General features: G+C 47.0%; 1 protein-coding gene and 1 long non-coding RNA gene across 2 annotated transcripts in view; one reads left to right on the top strand and one right to left on the bottom strand.

The window, feature by feature from the left end:
- The window catches only part of LOC145934343 (uncharacterized), a 149,784-nt gene that overhangs the window by 7,055 nt on the left and 122,568 nt on the right, over positions 1 to 20,161 (top strand). The window lies entirely within an intron of this gene.
- Positions 13,507 to 17,055, bottom strand: LOC145934031 (uncharacterized). The gene is made up of 2 exons (XR_014424978.1): positions 15,219 to 17,055; positions 13,507 to 14,621 (listed from the first exon to the last, which is right to left on the bottom strand). It is a non-coding gene; the product is annotated as an uncharacterized LOC145934031 (long non-coding RNA).

Consider the following 20,161-nt stretch of genomic DNA (forward strand, 5'->3'; position numbering starts at 1 on the left):
TGGCGATCGACGGTGGATCCTGTTCGCTGATCGCGAACGAATCCACCGATTGCCTCGTTTTTTAACGCGAATTTTTAAGTATTCGTTTTTTTATCGGTTAGTCGGTATGCGATTACGATAGCGTCGGAATTTCAAGCCGCGTGAAAGGTTTGCGGAGGGACCGAGAAGCGTATGAGTGACAATAAGGTGCATCGACCATGACAGATTCTACCTCAGTTGTCGAATGAGTCGCGTTTCCTGCAACAATCTCAATTTCAAATGAAACCATTGATTACTATAACTAATGATTACTACTTGATTACTATAATTAAGTTACAGTCAATATACGATAAAATTAAAAGAAAGAATCTAAAATATGAATTCGAATGTATGTAAAGTATTCTTTTTCGAAAGCTTGAATCATGAATCTCATGAGGGGGTTGCTTGGTGTACCCCTACGCTCTACTGATGGAAAATGTAAATCCAAGTCAAGAATACTATCTCGCAGATGTATGGAAAGAAAAATGCAACAAATTGAAAGAAACACTTGATCGATGCAGGATACCGCGCAGATCTGGCATCATCGATAGTCGCACCCACCCCCGGGGCATCCCCCGAGTCCTAGTCGGCGTCGGTCTAAGGCCATTCGAATCTCCCGCGTGATGAAAGGAAAAACCTTTGCTATAAGAAGGGGGCCACGTGACTCGAGGAACGAATGAGCGTCTTTGCCACCCCCGCCGTGGCATCCTCGCCCGCCCCCTCCACCTTCTCTCTTTCCCCTTCTAGAGAGGCGCGCGGCGTCGCTCCTTGCGCGTCGTGGTAAGACGCGTCGGCACGCTGCCTCCGTCCTTCTCGCACCCTCTAAGCTCCCTGTCTCACGTCCTTTCTCCCTCTCCCTCTTTCTATTTTGCCGCGCTCTCTCCATCCTCGTGCTTTCCCGGACTTTTCTCCCCCACGTGCTCCTCGCGAATCGGCAGTGTCTGCTGGCACGTTGCGGGGTGGCGATCTTGGTAGAAAGGATCTCTCAAGCAGGGAGTCTGCTTCTGTTCCATCTCCATCTCCTTCGGCGCTCTCTCGCCGATCCCGCTTCGTCTTCCTTTCTCCTTTTCTCTCTTTCCTCGGATCGTTCCTTAGGGTCTGCGAGCGCACTTTGAATCTCCTCGGGGAAAGCCCCACGGGAAACCGCCCCCCAAAGTCGTTCCCGGTCCCTCCTTTCTCTACACGCGGACTTGTACGACGCGCAGCGCGAGTCTCCGATATAATTCCCCGATTTCTCGCGTACGAGCACCTCCGCGATCGCGGCACGCGTCTTTGACGAATCGTCACGGCACGGCCCGCCGCGTTAACGCGGATATTTCCGTAGGATTTCGGTAACCTTTGATAGAGGCATTGCGAGCATCCCCGTGTCTGAGTAGCAACTGCGCCGTGGCCCCGTGCCGGGCACCCCCACCTCACCTCCTCGCCGCCTCTATTGCACCACACGCCGCCCGCCGCCCGCCGCCTAAACCGTACCGAAGCGAGCCACCAACCCTCTCTCGGACGCGCGCTGGCCCTCCACCCGCGCTCCATCTCGCTCCCTCATCGGTTCTCTGCCGCCACCGTTCGCGCTCTTGCACATTCGCCCATCCATCCGTCCGCTCGTCCATCCGCCCGCTTACCAGTTCTCTCCCTTTCTCCCTCGCTCTCGCTGCTTCTTCTCCCTTTCGCTCGTCCTTTCCTGCGCGCCCCATCTCGCTTCCTCTTTCCGCCCGCTCGGACCACGAACCGGCGTTCGCTCGGTTACTCGGACGCGCGCCTTCCTCTTTCGCCCTCTTCCTTCCCGCGCCTTCCCGCTCGCCCACCCTCACGAACGATGTGCGCTGTATGCGATGCGCTGCGCTCTTACATCTTCGTGTACGTTGTGCGCTCTGCGCTTTGCGCGAGGCCATGCCCAGCCCGATGCGCGCGCGCTGCGCGGCTTGGTGTACCGAGGCGTCAGGTGGATGACGCCATGTACGTCGCGCAGACCGTTTATAATGACGATAACCGGCCAGCGCGGCTCCTCTCTCGAATCCGGATAAGTTTTCATGGCCAGCGGCGGCGCCGACCGCTACGAATACGATGGCGTTGACACGTTCACCCACGTCGCGTCGGGGGGAAGGTGCGAATACGATTTGGGTAATTTAGTTTGCGGGAATTAGGCGCGGGAACTAGCGCCTAATTTTTGCTCCCTCTTCCCAACTTCTCGTTAATGGTTCGTAGACGAGAATAAGGGTAGTCTTATGGGACGATGTAACGAAGCTTCATGTACAAGATTTCGCGAAACTCGTGCAGGAAATTGACGAATCGCGATCTCTTTGTTGCCAATTAAAGTAATTTTTTAACTCTAGGAACACACACAATCTGAATTCTTGATAATTACTCGTGATAAATATCCACAGTAAGCGGACGGTAATCCGCTGTAGAAACTTCTTGTATTAAAGGGGAGGACGTCTTTCGAGTTTAGACGCGAGTTGTTCGAAGAGTCAACGTCGAGAGTTGGATATACTTGCGAGGTCGATATTTTCGAGATGCATATTTTGGAGGTCGAAATAATGAATCTGCGTGCACTGATGATTCGCAGTAGACCTCGAAAGAAGAAAGTAACCGTAAAAGAGTATACTTGACGATTATTCATGAGTATTCAATTATAGGTTTTACGCGATTTAACGATAGTTAAAGTAGTAGCTCCCTGCACTTCGCAATATCTCCGACACTCCATTCTAGGGACCATAGAACGGTTGGTAAACGATGAGGGGTGGCTTCTCTGTCGCTACCCAATAACGATTTGGAGGCGTTATCGTGGCTTTACATCCCTTTGGCCCTGGCGTGACAGTAAGGTTAGCACGCCGTTGTTGCGTACACGCCAGAATGGAGTTCACGTTCATCGTGTATTTCAAATCGTGGCACTGACCACAGCATACTCCATCGTACTTTATAGCTAGGATAGATAGACGAGAAGATACTTTGTAAAAAGTATAATAATTTTAAAAAAATAATCTCGAATCAGTAAATGACTTTTTCTTTAACAAAGAACAATTGTGTGTGTGTACTTAAAATATCCTTTTTTTTTTTTTTTTTTTTTTTTAGAAACTTGGGTGGTACAGTAATTTTGAATTATTCGTGAAATATTAATATCTCAAATATAATTTCAAGATAGATTTCGATTGGATTCATTATCCAGATATATTATGCAAGTACGAAGGGCGACTTTTAATCTCCGATGAAATCTGACCTGCCTGGCACGTCGATCGGTTTACTCCGTCTCTATCCCTCGCATGCAATAACAATTTGGAGGCGTCCGTGCGGCTTTACATGCTTCGGTACCACCGTGACAATAAGGTTAACACAGCGACATTGCGTACGCGACGTAACCGGGTACGTACACCATCGTATTTCGAATCCTAGCGCTGACCGCAGCTCGCTCCATCGCGCTTCCACGGGGGTTGCTCGGCCGCCCCCAGGTCGGCGTGCCTCGCCTCTGGAAATTCTCCAGCGGCATTCCCTAGCGCGAGCCTTTCGTCGATAGAGAGGCTGGATCTTATTACGACCTGCAGACTACGCGTCGAGGTATGATTTCGTTGCATATGATGCGGGGGACCCGGGGAATCGATCGATTCCGAGAGCCGGGGCTTTCAATTCTCTCGCCACCGCTGTATTTTCTGCCCGCGAGACTTTTGCGCCGGTAAACAAAATATTCAATAACATAAAATGGAAAATTGTATTTGTGATTTTATCAACAGAATTACATGTCAAAATTTTAACACCGAAAGAGAGACGGAGAGACGGAAAAGAGAATCGTAATATTAAAATATAAAAATAATATATAATGTTACGCGCGTAAAATGAAAAATATATATATGTGTCGAAAAATTACAGGGTGAAAGGATTTATAATTGATATTGAATTTCGAGGTATCTCTCGTCGCGTCGGCGCGTTCACATCATTCGGAGAGCTCTCGTTTTTTTTTCCATCTCTATAAACATCAATCGCTCCTTCCGCAGGAGGAAGACGCGGTTCAAAGGGAGAAAAGAAGCGCGGTAAGGAAGGGTGGCCGCCACGACTGAAAAAGAGGGATCTCGCAGACGATCCTTTTCGCCTCTCTCCCTACCGTACGGTTCCTCGTAATTGTATCGATTGTCTTAGGGCGACACTCTACGGCCAACCGTTACGCGCCACGAAAGGTGCACCGGTCGCGTCCCGTCCTCTCTTATGTCCCCCCTTAGTACCGGGGTGACCCGCTTTGTTGTTTCACAACCGATCGAAAAATAAAAATTCCTAACCGGATGAGAGTTTGACCTGGATCTTTTGTGGACGCGGGGGTAAGGGGGAGAGTAAGGGGCAGCTCGTAGACACAATGCGCCGACGAAATATTTGCATACGCGGACGGCCAACGACGACGGCATGTGGCGCATCGCATGGGTTACTTCTCTTTTGAGAAGGGGATCGAGGAAAGGGTCGATAAAAGGGAAAAAATTGGATTTCGCCGCCTCTGTCGTCCGCGATGCTACTCCATACGGAAGGACAAGGGCCGACACGGACGGCCCAGGTAGATAGATATAGGACCGGCTGACTCCGGACAAGGGGATGAAAATCCGTGTTTTTTCCACCCTTCCATCCATCCCTCGGTACCCGGCCCATCGGGTAATCATAATAATGAGAGGAGAAAGAGACCGGTTGACCATCGGGCGGCCCCGAGGGGCGATAAAACAATCGCGGCTCATTTTTTGCCGCGCCAGCTGCAGCCGGCAGCATCAACCGCGATCGTCGACTAGTCACGACCTTTGGACACATTGTGCGGGCCAGATTCTCGATTTGTCGACGTATCGTCTTTCTCGCGCGAATCGTTTCCATACATCTTTTAGGCGATGTTAGCAGAATAATACTATACGACGTGATAATGAGATCATTTCTGGACGGTATCAATATAACGTGTTAAAATACGAGAACTTTCGCCCAATTTAATTTAGAAGACGTTCAATGCACTATTCAACGTTCGTTTTGCCACGTGATGAGATCGATTCACCCATCTGTAAGCGGGACGAAAGCCCGAGAGAGGATCGAGAACGTCCTTCCCCGGAGGGACGGCGACTCATGGGACACCCACTTGGCTAGTCGCCTAATGATCAGTGGAGAAATCGTGTGATGGCGAGCGGTAGAAGAGAGATGGAGAGAGAGTCGTCGGGAAGGGCTGGAGAGGTCAATGGCTGACGTTCTGGGTAATTAGTAAAAACAAAGGAGCCTGGTCGCGAGAAGGAATCGAGAAATAATCGTCGGAGACAAGCTGAAAGAGAAGCAGACGAGAGCGGTCGGTCGGTGGGCGGGGAGGGGGGCGGAAAGGGCGGCGGCGGGTATAGATGCGCGAGATAAAATCTAAATGAGAAAGTAATCCCCCGACGTTGACGAGGAAACGAGCGGGCGCGGCGGGCGGGCTTCGCGGTGAGAAACGATCCTCTCCTAGAGGCGTCTCTCCTTTTTCGTCCTAGGTCATGACACCTGGGCGCTCTCTGCGGTGGCCTTCCGCGAGGTGTAAACACCTAGAGCTAGAGCGCATCTCACACACAGCCGGCCCGCTGCTGCTATCGGGCTAAGCGCTCGGGCTTAACCTAACCCAACCTAGCGTGTCGACGACCACCGCCACCACCGCCGTCGCCGCCGCCGCCGCCGTCGTGGCGGCATGTCCGGCGTATGTAGGTAGGTGGCCCTATCGATTCTCCCACCTCGAGAAAATAACGGGGATCTCTCACGGAGGAGATCCTCCGCCGCCGCGTTACCGCTTTCCACAAAGTTATTTCGCGCCAAGTTTCCGCGAAACCGTCCCACAGCAGCTCGTTTGATTCAGTTGCGCCCTTTTGACGGTGGAAGGGTAAAACGAAGGGCTCGCGGGCATCCGGGGTAATCAAATGAAAACAAAAATCAGAGTAGAGCCAGCCAATCTCTCGAACGACCGAACAACGGGAGAAAGAAGAAAGTTACACGGCCAACTTTCGCCTTTTTCGCCGCAATTTGCGGCCGATTCAGCCGTGAATCTCGGTCCCCACTTCGTTGAACGAAGGCTCCTCTCTCTCTCTCTTTCTCTCTCTCTCGCGTTTCCTCGCGGTATTTCCATATCGCTCGACAACTGCGGCGAAGGTCAATGTTCCCTTCGTTGAACTCGTGCTCGCTGGACGAGAGCTCGCGAGCGATTAATCGCGTATACAAACGGTATCAATCGCGCGTTCGAATTATCAAGCTTCAATTTTCGGCTTTCTAACGATCTTCGTCGTAACGTTATTACTTCGTACTATTCGATTCCTTTTTTTTTTTAATAAAAAAAGAATACTTGAGTTTATTTGGCCGAAAAAAGGCTTGGCCTTTCTATTGTATCCTTATTGACAATTTGTCCTTTCCCGAGGTCGGCGGCATAAGCGACGATGACCCAGATTTCGCAAGGTTGAATCGCGAGTCGTTCTCTCGCGAAGGATTACTCTTATTTTGTGTCAATAATTTTTTTTTTTTGTTGACATTTTTGAGTATCGCGTGACAGACCGATTTTGTTGTCAGGAAAGAGAGAGAGGTGGAAGTAGAGAGGGAGGGAGAACGTGACGCGCGAGAGACGAGACAATCTGTTTATTAAGCGTTCCAGATGGGCCAGATGCCCATTCTCCGCGCGCATGTAACACGTGGATAATCAGAAGAGCCGAGCCGACGATCGTCGCGGCATATGCCGCGATCTCCCGTGAGAGCAGCTGCGGCCTGCATCAGAATGTATCGATATCGCAAGTAAGGTGTAATCTCGAAAGATTATCGTGCCGAAATAGACACGTATGCCTTATACTTTTTACAGAGCTTTATATTGACGCTATCTCCTCGTCGAAACAAGGAGGTTCCATAAATATTTCCAAAATTAATTACTTAATTTATTATTTATTTGCATATTTTACTTATTATTTATATATGTAGAGATATGCTTACAACACACACGAGAGTGTATACATGTACGCAGTGTACACACGGCGTATTTGGACGGAATTGAAATGGTGTAATTTTTAAATATTTATCTCTGTTCCTCAAATAATTGCGTATTGATCGATTTTGTATGACGGGCAATATTTGTACGATTTTATATTCCGCCTCTCTCTGGCGGCTCGGAAATTTCACTGATATGGGATGTCGAATCGAATTCGATATTTCGCAATAGTTTTCTCTAGGATCGCGCCCATTTATATAGGATAAGTTAAGTAAGTCGCCGAATATTTCGGCCATTTCATTCGAGGTCATCGTCGCCGGGCCTCTCATTGTTCGAGTCTCTTCCCTTTGTGCGCGCGTGTCTGGTCTGTTTTCGGAAAGGGAACAAAAGGCGCGGAAAGGGGCCGAAAAAGGAAAAAGGAGAATGAGAGAGAACTTAAGGGCGGCATTGTCCGCCAAATATCTATCTACGAAGAATGCGAGCGGACTGATTTCGCCCCGTTGCTCCCGTTACAAAAAATCATAATTATCCGGGCGTTTTGTGTCGCTCTCTCGGTATGAGCCCGATGTGTATAGCGAAAATTCTTTTTAGCGACACGCATTGAAACATGCGCTTGGCGCGACATGCTTCGGAGCCTATGTCAATCGTCGAGTCTACGTCTATCTCTCTCGCTCTCTTGATGCAGCCGGCGCATTCTTGGCACGCCGTTCGCGAGACGCGTGAACTTTGTTTATCTATTCTATAAAGTCGCGTCGCTGATTAAGTCGCGGTAAAGTCCAGGATGCGGCGATGGAAGGGGGTGAAGAGGACGATTAAGATCCAGCAATGTTTCAAACTGGTGCGCGGCGTAAACCACGCCGGCCAACTCGGTTCCGTTTCTTATCGCGCGAGGAACGACCCGAGGAGTCGCTCCTCTTATAATGAAATTTCTCCGCGGTGAAGAAAGTTTTAAAAGTGCAAAAGTGCGCCGAGAGAGAGACAAAAGAGCGACACGCGCGCGGGGCGGTTGACGGGGTGGACGAGAGATTTAAGAGGATCATAAATCGAGACGACGTCTTGGCGCCGCGAAAATCTCGAGATTAGAGAGGAGGCGCGCGCGCTCTCTTTCCTCTCCTTTCGCTTCGAAAAAAAGGATCGTCGCGAAAACTTTTGTTTCGTTAGCGACTCATTTTTTATCTTCATCTTTTACTTCTCTGGACAGAAAACACAGGACTTCTTAGTATCTCTGGATTACACATAATGCAATTCAACGTGTGTTCAATCAGATTAATTCAAATTTATCAGCTTTAGATATACTCGGCAGATGTACTTATATTTTATTAATAATTATTAATTCTATATAGTAGATGTAAGAATTTCGACATTTTTTTCAATAATTAATGATACGAGAAACGCGAAACATATTGCAAGTTTTAACAGTGGTGACGCGATATGCTTGTTTCTAATTGAAAGCAAAGTCTGTGGATTTTTAATTAAGAAAATTCAAGATCGACCTCCACCGGTCCATCCATCCATCCATCCATCCATCCATCCGTCTATCGAGTACTGCCTGTTCCTCGGAGGCTCCTCAAACAGTTTTATAATTGATTTCATTTTCATTTATTTTAGCACGAACCCCCAACTCCCACCTCGCTTCCGCTCGCTCTCTCGTCACTTGGTCGTGCCTTGAGAAGACAGTGCCATTCCCCTTACCCTCCCCTCCCCCCCCCACGTAGCACCCTGTCGTCGCCGCGACCTCACGCCGCAATCAATTTAATGTTTTAATTAAGAGAGTATCCGTGAAAAATTAGATTTTAATCGGATCGCACCTTTCCATCGGGGCGCCCTTCCGCAATTCTCTCTATTTATTTTAGGGTGGTGCCCTTTAATAAATAATTTTAATTGCTCTGATATTTTCGAAAGACAGGACTTTCGAGTACCGTTCTCCCCCCCTCTCTCTCTCTCTCTCTCTCTCTCTCTCTCCTTCTGTCTTTCTTCCGTTAACACGGTTTTCTGTGCATCCGATCTTCATCGACCGATCGGATTCGTTCGCGTAGACGTCATCGTTTCGATGCATTGGCTCGTTTACGCGGTTAAATATATACTTTGTTCTTCTTTTACAAGTAGAACGAAAACTTGTCAGTTTCGCAAGAATGCCGGCGCGAAATTTGGCAAGGGATGTTGTTTGAAACCGACAACTTTTCAGTCGTACGTCCGTTCAATTCACGCCGCGATCGCGTCGATAAAAAAATAAAAAAAGAAGAATGAGAGCTGTTTACGTGCGTGTTTTAATTACACGCAATCGAAATTTAATTAACGTCGTTACTCGGATCGGGACGCGGGGCGGGAGGTGGGAAAGGGGGAGGAGGGGGTAGAATGCCTCTCGCGCGGACGAAAGCGCGAAAACGATCGATGAATTGTCCTCGAACGGGCAAATCAGTTGCGAAACACACTCCCGCGCCGCTGGTTGCCCCGGCTAGCGCGCTCGGCGCGGTCTAAAAAAGAAAAAGGTATAGGAGAGAGAAGGTCCACCATTTTCCGCGGCTATTCTAGAGTGTTATGCAACCGCCGACCGATGCATTTGGCCGGGCAGAGCTTTATGGCCGAGGCTCGCACGCGCAAAAATGTTTGTTTTAACTTTGGTGCCCCCGCCACCCTTCTGCTCCCCCTGCCCGTAATATCGCGGCCCCTCCCGACCATATTCGAATTCGGTTGCCAGCCTTGAATTATTCAGAATGCGAGAAAATCCGTAAAATTAGACCTTTCGCGCTTTTCTGTTTGTCTATCTCTCTTTTTCTCCCTCTCTTTCGTTTTCTCACTATTCTATCGCGGTTGAAAAGTTGGCTTGAACGACACGAGCGGACTTTTCTAGCGTTACCACGTAAATGCGTCGACGGATTAATCGATGAGTCGAAATTAACCCGCGGGCATTCGCGTCACGAAACAGGCGTTGCTTCAAGTTAAAATAGCGCGTAATAAACGCCCGTTTGTACTTTTATCGGCATGGATATTTTAGAGGGATAAAAACGGAGTAGGATAAAGTTATCAAATTCGCAAGACACAATTCGTATAATTGCGAAGAATAATAAGAAAATCGCATTTTGATCTGAAAATATAACTCAATTATCGCTACGTCACGTTGACTAAACGACCAACAACAACGATAGAATCGCGCGGTTAGAGACTGATCTATCTTTTTCTTAGACTGAACGTTACCGAACAACGCTTTTAAGATATTTCCATTTGTAAGTCGCAGCATTAAACAACGAATATCCCTCTTCGGCACGCTAATGGAAATCGTCTTAAAAAGTTGCCGTATGGCCCTAGGGATGCCACCTGCAAAATTTCGAAATCTTCCAGCACGTTTCGGTAGGCGTATTCCCATCGGAACGCCTAAAAGAAAGCGAGGGGGAGGAAGAAAGAGAGAGAGAGTATGTGCGTGAGAAGGAAAGAAGGAGAATCGAGTAGTATGGGGTTCGCCCTTTCCACATTTTTCACCCTCCATTTTTACGCCATCTTTCGTTAGCGGCGACCCACCCTCTCTGTATTTCCCCCGACTCTTTTCCACGGCTCTTTCCCTTTTCTCTTCTCTCTTTCTCTTTCTCTCTCATACGCATACACATCCTCTCTTTCTGTTCCTTTTAACTCCCTCTTTCCCTCTGTCTACCGTCCTTCTCCATTCGTTACATGGCTCTTCCATTGTTTTGATCAATAAAGCGCAATTGAAATGACTTTGCGGGACGGATACCTCTTTTTTCATAACTGAGTACAATCAAAAAGTATATTGTACACATCAACCGATAGCGGATCGATCGAACGTGGATGATTTTTATTTTTTTCATTTTTTTTTTGCTTGGCGCATCGAAGAATTGATTTCAGCAGGCGATTTTCGTTATTCAGATCATGAACGACGACTTTCTGGCTACTTTAACTTTAGTGACTGAGAGATAAGAGAGCGAGGAGGAACTTTTTATCTTCCTAGAAAGGAAAGAAAAAGTCTAATTTCCGGCTTACAATTGGACGATTCAATCTGTAAGGATAATAGAATCTCGTGTAAAAGAAGTTTTCTCTCTTCTTTTTGACAAATTGAGAACTGAATATTTTTTTTTTTTTTTCGACAATCTGTCACATATAGGGACAGCTTTTTAAATAATTATTAGATTTTCCATTTATTTTATTTACCTATTACATTTCGTAACAAAACAAACAGTTTACCATTGCATTTTATCGAACAATTCGTGAAGTATTAAATTTCTGTGGCTTTATGAATATTTTATATACCGTCGAGCCGGTCCTTCTATTTTATCAATTTTGATTCATTTAATTGGCTAAATATTTTTTAAATCACGTTATTCGTATATGAACACAGATGAAACATCGGATACACTTTAATGTTAAGCGCGACTCTCGAATTAGCGCACCTCATATTAAAAACTCTATTTTTGCTACGCAATAGTATTTATTATCTCGGGTTGTTCTATCGCCGAAAATAGCTGTGTCTATCATCACGAGTACCGTGACTTATTATCATACTTTTCGCGGCTTATCCCACTGCGCGACGAAATCATTGTACCTGAAACTTTTGTCTGTACCGTTAACATGTATATTTCGGCAGACAAATTACTTAACAAACTTTTATATTCCCTCGGAACAAGTTAAAATCTCATTTCAGGGAAGCTCTCCACTTTATCCTATCTTTTTTTCATACTCTACTTTTGAAATATGCGATTCGAAACTATCAAAGATAGAAATTCTGCAGTGTTTCTATTGTATTCAAAATGAGAAACGCAAAAAAATGTTAAACCCGCGAGGGCAGATAGAGCTTAAGAGAATCATCCGGGCTTTTTTTCTTGTCCCTGCTCATCATCTCGGAGCAAGCATCCAGTATTCTTCTCGCGGTGTGCAGAGAGTAATTATTTTTCCGGCCCTCATTCTCATGGCAAGGCTAACCCCCTTCCTTCTCCTCGCGTTCTCTCTCGAGAAGAAAGAAAATGTAAGGGTGACTCGGGATAGTAGGAAGCAACCCTTACGTCGGGGACGAAGCGTCGTACCGCGAGTAATTCGAACGGGAGAAAAGAAATTAGCGAAATTAAACGTCAGGCCGTGCCTCGAAAGGATCGGAGGGCGGCACGACAAACCCCTTCGCGTCCTTCCTTCGCGTCAACTTTTATCGGGCACGGACTATTTGCGATTAATTATTCGAGATGAGATAGGTCCAAATATAGAGGTGAGAGTAAGGACGACGATGAAGCGAAAGAGAAATCGGACGAGTACTCTCGAAATTATATTCCGATAACGTGAGAAATCACGAGAGTCAGGATACATCGCACTTGATTATAAAGGACTGTAGCTATAAATGCGCGATCATATTCGTAGGATTGTCCTTGCGTTACATTCGTTTGTCCGTTTCACTCTTCGATTGAAACGCGAGAGATGTTTCGACTCGTAACCAACGAGTACATCAGATATGCTGTTCAAATGGGGAAATTAAAACTATCATTATCGGGAATTTCGCGAGTGCGTTAACATCGCCGATGAATATTCTACAATTTCACTCGTATGTATAATTGTGAGAGGGAATATTTTTTATTTTATTTTTAATTGCGAGAGAGGATAGAGAGAAAATGAGAGCAGAGTAATAAAAAAATTTAATAAAATTAATAAAATAATATTAATATACATATATATAATATAGGAGAGAGAACATTTATATATATATATGTGTGTGTGTGTGTAATCTGAGAGGGGGAACGCGTCATCTAATTTCGCGCGCAAATGATCGTTACGATTCAGGCAAGATTGAATAGACAGCGGCGCAATCACGGCACGCTACAATCGACTCGATATGTATCCGCGAACGATTCCGGGCGACGACAAAACACCGAAAAGGGATTCGCGAGTATTTTTAGTCGAGCGCGCACACGTCGCGCTCTCGTGTGTAACTCATATATTTGTTAAAACCTCCCTGGTCAAAAGCAGCACCTCGTAAATGGAATTAATCTGTCGATGCGTACCGTGCGTCCATTTAATATCCATCACGCGTTCATCACTGCAGAAGCGATCCAGCCGGTGTTCGCGCCGCGCCGTTGTGCGTTGGTTGCCCTTCCTCCTCTCCTCTCTCTCTTTTCCCTTTTTGCCGCGGTAGGTCCTTCTTTTCCGCGGCGTCCGTCTCTCGCCATCGAACTCGCGCGGGGTTGAACTCTCGCCGAAACTTCTAATTTCGTGGGATCCGCGACGTTGACCGGCCGATGATGACAAATTTTGTGCGTAGCATCTTAATGCGCCGCGCGCCCGTCGAAAACTGACCCCGCAGCCGGCCGCCTTAAAAAAGGGGGGCAAAAGGGCCCCTTCGAGACGGGAGAGGGATGGCCCATCCATCTCGCACGGGGTCTCCTCGCGAACGTGTGCTCGCACGAGTGGGGGGCCGAGAAGGGACGAGCATCAGCGGTGTGTGTGTCCAGAATTCTTTCATTTTTTTCGCGGCTCTCTTTCCCTCTTCCGTTCCGTGCGAGCGTTATATTTCGCCTTCCCTCCCGACCAGACGTATCTCAAGATGAGTTGAACCTGTTTAAGGGCTGTGTTTAAAGATCGAATCAAAGGGCGAATGGTAGGGGTCGGTAAATGTATCTCCTGGAAACGCGCTATTGTAATTGTAACATCATCGTTCTCATGGCGCTGATGCGCGTCGAGACTATTGTGGGACCAACTCGTTTATTTATACATACTTTTCAGCGGGAAAGGAAGCGCGAGGGTTTTCTCCTGGATTCTATGGGAAACGGGCGGTGCATATATACGGACGGCATTCTATTATCGATTACGAAGGACTTTAGATGCAACGATTATAATATATTCTGTGAGAATACAATATATATATATCCGAAATATATTTCTAAATTATTTATTTAGGCGAAATAATACATCTATATATAATATCTTTCAGGAAGATTAGAATAATTTATCGATTCGAGCCTAATATGTATTTGCGGGATTACTTTTTCGCAATTTTTCGACAAGCCCGGATTGACGGAGAAGAGTGCGCGCGCGCGCGAGTCGATATTTCCGGTTCATGGGATTTTTTAAAAATTCATCTCGCTTTTATTCTCGGCTCACACAACGCACAAAATACATATGCCGGCAGTTATTTATTGACACACGTTCACTTCACATATTCCCCGATACACTTTATTTGTCCTTTATTATTTATCGCCGTCGAAATTCTGCGCATTGTTTTCCAAAACACTGCAACTAATCACCGCCACCCTGCTCTCTCTCCCTCTCTCCGCCCCCGCATCCGAAACCTCACACCAACCCTCGTGCTATTTCCCCGTACACCGCCACTTCTACCCCCGCCTCCCTCTTCTCTCTGGCACCTATTCGATCGATCGTTCCGCACGACCCTGCTGGATTGTCTACGGTCGATCCTCGATACCTTGTCGGTTTTCGAGGTAGCTACGCCGACACTCTCGGCATGTTCGTCGAGGAAACCGGGGTGGCAGAACAGCAGCAGCAGCAGAGCAGCAGTAGCAGTAGCAACGATAGCGATAGTAGTAGTAGGATGCAAAGCGAATTCTCCGAGAGAAACGAAAAACGGGATTGGGAGACGTTAGGAAGGATTTCCCGACGTCATTTCCTCCATCCGCCACAGTCTTTCGGTTTTGTTAGTAGTTTTGCGTCATAAGCGTACCCGGCAGAGTTTCTGCAAGCAAGGAATATTAAATGTTTGTTAAGGTCGAGAGCATGAGAGAATTCAACGAAGCGAGACGCTGGCGATTCAAAGTCGATTTTTTTATTTTTTGCGAATTTTAGATTGCATTTGATTTGCAATAGAACGATCGTGCATGATTGTATGTACACGTTGGACGAAATATTATTCGAACGTAAAATATATACAGGGTGTTCGTTCTATCTGTGTCACATACTCTTCAAATTAATCTAATATATATTATACAAAATTAAATAACTATAGTAATTATAATTAATTGTGAAATAATTATTTCGTTATTGAATCGATAATTGAGTTGTTCTTATGCCTTATTAATGAAATTTATATCTCTCGTAATTAAATTTTGATTAAGTTATTACTCTAGTTTTTTTCTTTCTAATATAATATTCGATTTGTCCGAAGTCGAAATATCATAGAAATAGGTTCTTGTTTCTTATTTCCGCCTTACTTTTCGCGAGCATCTCTTTCGATATCAGTAGCAGATTTATTATATAGCAGTAGCAGATTTATTAAGAATGTCATATGTAGCCAAGTCATTCAATCTAAGCGTACGCGATGATCCTTTCCTACCTTGTGAAAACGCTAATCCAAATTCCGCCGTAAAATTCAAAACTCCCTCGTAATCGCCGTAATCATCATTTTCGTCGTCGTCGTCGTCCTCGTCATCGTCATCGGCATCGTTCTGTTTTGCTCGGCGCAGCCTGTTTTTCCAGTTCATCCGACGCCGTTTCCCGAGTCGTCGCGTTTCCTCTTTTCGCACCTCATCCACTTTTCCTCTCGATTCCGATCTCTCTCTCTGTCTCACCGATGTGCACCGATCTTGCGCATCGCGAGAGATCACTCTCGCGATCGATCGAGTCCCGTTATCGAACGCGCGTGCCCTTTCGGCGTATTCGTGCGTGTAATTCGCGATTGATTTTCCCGTTCGATCTCTCGCGTGTCGTATATTTTACTTTACCGTACTCTTCCACGAGATCGCAGATCGACGTCGTGCGACACTGGATGCTGAAGATCGAGATCGCGTGAACGGAATTTTGAGACTGTAGAACGATTTTTCGCGAGTGTTACTTGTGTACCGGATTAAGACACGATAGCGATAGTTTCCCGAGGCTCTCGATCACAATCCTTGTTCGCCTCGCTGTGACCTTTTTCACCCTCGTATTTTGACAATTAACGTTTTTGCATAACTCTGTTCTATCCTTATTTGCCTGTCGCGAGACTGTTCTTTTTCTTATTGATCCGATCTAGTTAGATCTCGTTCGATTAAGTCGACAGCGAGTATTGTCGATTCTTTATTCGCGCGTTTGTTCCTGCATTGGAAGAATTGAATAAGCGCGAGACGACACAATTACGATTCGCAACACCAGCCAGATGCACGGATTATCGAAGACTCGGCGCATGCGATATCGTTCGTGTCTGCTCTCTCGATACACCCTTAGGTACGATGCATCAAAGTTCCCCGAATATTCGTGCGCGATGATTCGAATTTGACGGTAGATCGATGGTAAAATCGAGGATTTCACGATACTTTTCACGAGAACCACAGATTTTTTGGTGGTCTCGGCCCGAAAGTTTTCCAAAAAATTCAATTCAATCTTCTCACTATCCGTGAATCCCCCCCACCAGAGAAGGGATCGCGAAGAGAGAAGGGTTTCACCAGGTGTCCCGAACGATTCCGATGACTCGCACGTGCGTATACGTGCGTATATACGAGCGTGCACGCGCAAACAACCGGTATACGATATGATAATTCGCGCAGACGCACTTACACACTGTGCAACCAAGAGATTGACGGACTTGCGAAGAAGAGTATCCGAGCAGAGCACTTGGTTGATGGTCTCTTGTTTTCTCCACGACGGACTCTCTTGTGCTTGCTCGATTCACGTGCGATTCGGAACGATTTTTCGAGCAGCTCGCGAATTTTCCGATCGCGGCTGAGAGAAAGAGAAGAGAACTCCTCCTGGTGCGCGGAAGCGCGTCACTGAAATCGTCTATATATCTCTCGATCTTTTTATCAACGCGCGATCTCTTCTCCTCCTTCTCCACCCTCTGTTTCCGTCTCTCTCTCTCTCTGTCTCCCCTTGCTCTCGTTTTTTTTCCTCTCCTCTCTCTTCTTATCTCTCCGCGGATTCCCTCTTCGGGTCGTCTCTAGCTTTCTTTTGACGAATTGGTATCGCGCTCGCGCGGAATCGGTTAACGCACAGCTCGCGAGCTCTCTCTCGGGGACGCGCGCGGATCGTACTCGCGAGGGCCTCGCTTTCGATATTTCTGCGATTTATTGCGGCGCGACTTAGAAATGCATCTAATGCGGTGCACGCCGCATAGAATGCATGCATGCACCTTGGCGGGGAGGGCGAGAACCGCGGAGAGCCGAGAAGCCGGAGCCGGAGTCGGCGGTACCGAGCCGAGTCGAGTCGAATCGAGTCGCCGCGCGCGGACCGCATTCGCGCATGCGTCCACGACAGACGAGAGCGTGTTGTGTACTCTACTCTACTCGCGCGATCTCTAGCCAGGCTGACTTGAGCTAGCGAGAACGCGGGCGAGAGCAGATCGGCGGCGGCCACAAGGAGTACCTACGACTACGTCATTCACTGGCGTGGAGATCGGGGAGCACCCACCGAATTGTATTCTGAAGTAATATAATAAAGTTCATATTTTCTCTGTTCTTTTTAAAAATTGTATAAAAATCGTACAAGATTTAAAAAATGTTTATAATTAGAAAGGGAGGGAGAGAGATTCCATTAAGAAAAGAGAATTAAACATTATTAGAAGTAAATTTTATTACACCATACAATGTGCAATTTTCTGCCAAAAGTCAAAGATAAAGAGAATGATGTATGATGGAATTGATAAAACATTTCTTGCAACGCTCTATAGGCAAGATGCGACCATAATTGCGTAACATTGAGATTTATATAGCGCTATCACATTTATCTGTATGTATATTGGAGAACAGAAGTATATGAATGAAGGATGCGCTTGTCTAGTAGAGGAGCTACTTTATTTCCAAAATTTTTTTTCATCTTCTCGTTGGTAAAATTATCATTTCTTACAAAACATTACCTGAAGAAATTGACTAGCGTATACAAAAATCGTGAAACACGTCGGCGGATATAAAGAGCATAAACAGGAAAGTTTCCCGCCTCGCGTGAGAAGAGATCCAGCGTGCGTATGCAATTCCGATGCGATTACTGTACAGTTGAATTACGCGAAATTCTCTCCTTCTCCCCCGCAGATTGGACCACCCACGTCACAGAGTCATTCCACGCGATCTAGAAAAGCGCTAAAATATATATCCTGATGCACTTTCTCGCAAAAGAGAAAGAGAGGGAGTTTGATCAGCGCTGAATTCTCGCTTGCTTCGCGCGATGCACCGCTTCGATATATGCACAAGCGAATGCGCTTGTATGTGTGTATTGTATGCATACGTATGCACTTGCTATATTTCCATGTCGGAGCATAGCCTATGCCATAACCGCGGTATTATGGAAAGGGTTGCTCTCCGCGCTCTTCTCTCTTCGCCGTCTTTCCTCGCCGCGGTGGGTGGAGGAAGAAGAGAAGGACGGGAAGAGAGCAGAGCGGGTTTGTGGGTGTTTGTGTGTGTGTAGGGTCCCCTGCTAAGTACGACACTGTGCGATTTTTTGACGACCGATGAAAGTTACTCGCGAGATATTCTATTTTAAACTTTCGGCCGACAGCGGCCGCAGCCGTTGCCGTTGCGCGCCTCCGGCTTGTCTCTCTTTCCCTCTTTCTCTCCTCTCTTCTTCCCCTCTCTTCATCTCTTTCTCTCTCCGTTCTCTTCTCGTCCTTCCGCCGCGCGAGAGACTTCCTACATCGCGATAATTCCTGAAAAGGAGGAAGCCATTTTGCGCGGTGCGGAGCGGCAACCTCGACTTTGATTCTCGTTGTGTCGACGGGGTGTTTGTGTGTGTATGTGTGAGAGAGAGAAAGAGAGAGACAGATAGACTTTTCACCATTGGCAAAGGAAAGCGCTATGGTAAAACGGTAATGGTGATGGAGGTGCAACGGTCGAAACCTGTCGTTTTTTCCGTTCGGCTGAATGATTTATCAGATCGGGATCGATCGGGGGTCGGGGGCCGAAATCGCGCGACGCGGTCGCAAACCAACAAAACAGCGGGCTCCATTATTACTTCTCCCCCTCCCCCGCCCTTTCAGCCCTCCACCCCGTCCTCCACCAACCCCAGGGTTTCGCATTGTGATCGTTTGATCGCGTTATAAAAAATCCAATACTTTTGTCCGCCGCAAAATACAATCCGCGAGGTCCGATAACATTTTCGATAACCGCTTTTAATTGCGCTTTGTTGTTTGACGCCGGTATTGTTCCGCTCGCAACATTGTCCTATGTTAATCAAGAGAAAAAGCTGCGCGCGCGAAAATGTTTACACGCATTTTGGAGAATGACCAGTGTGTAACTTGGTTACACGGTATCCCTCCTCCTTTTTCTCCACCACCTCCTCCAACTCCGCGATCGATCGCGCGCGTTGCACTCGCGCTGACGATCTCGAGAGAGTGCATGCAGGGGAAACGAAACTGTCTTGCTGCATCGTGCGAACTTCGCAGTTAATCCGTTTAACACTCCAAATTGAAACCAGTTTCATGACGACTCGTCGTTGCTTTGTCACATCGTTTTTTAAAAATTATTATTTATATATATAAATTATTTTTTTAATATCTAAACTCTGGATATATAGCAAAAGAACAAAGAGATGCATATTTCCTTATCGCCACATTCTGCCCAATAATAAAGAGACAAGACGTAAAAAAAAAAGAACGCGAAATAAGCAGACATGTTATTATGCGTTTATACATGAAGAGGGAATAATTAAATATGCTTAGAAGAGAGATAGGTCGCGGAATATATATCGTTTTTTAATTCAGCCTCATCGGCACGCATGGTTCGCAGCGCGCGAAATAATGACGACGATAAATTAATTACAGGGAACGCGAGGGAGAGGGGTAGGCGGGATAGGCGCGAGAGAATTGCGCCACGACGACATCGGGCGAAAAAAATCAATCGATATCGTCCGCCGGTGAAAGGAACGCGCATTCGATATTCGCATATCCGATGCGAATTCCCGCCGGGCACTCGGAGTGCAGAGGCCGTCGAAAAATAATTTTCAGCTACCGCGCGCGCGGGATAGAGAGGCGCGCACACGCGCGCTCGCGCGGATGATCCGGCTGCTGCCGCTGCTGGTCCCGCGGTGCCTTTTTCTTTTTTTTCCACCCCCTCCGCACCGTGTCTCTTTCCCTTTCCCCGTCGCCGCCACCGTCCAAGCGCGCCACCCCGGCGAGATGCCGCGGCGCGCCGGCCGCTCTTTTGTTTTCCTCTATTTTCCGGTTTTTCCGGGCGGGCCGCGCCGGACACACGGCGGCAAACCGGTGGTGTGTCGGCGCAACAAGTAGCAGATTATAAAAATCACTCGACGGCCCCGGGGGCGTGTTGAGGAAAAAAAAAGGAAGCATTAGGGAGAAAAAAATGTATGCGCGAGCAG

This window comes from Prenolepis imparis, unplaced genomic scaffold, assembly GCF_030444845.1.
Source record: "Prenolepis imparis isolate NDT839.2.m4 unplaced genomic scaffold, iyPreImpa1.0 SCAF_3, whole genome shotgun sequence".
NCBI classification, from domain to species: domain Eukaryota; kingdom Metazoa; phylum Arthropoda; class Insecta; order Hymenoptera; family Formicidae; genus Prenolepis; species Prenolepis imparis.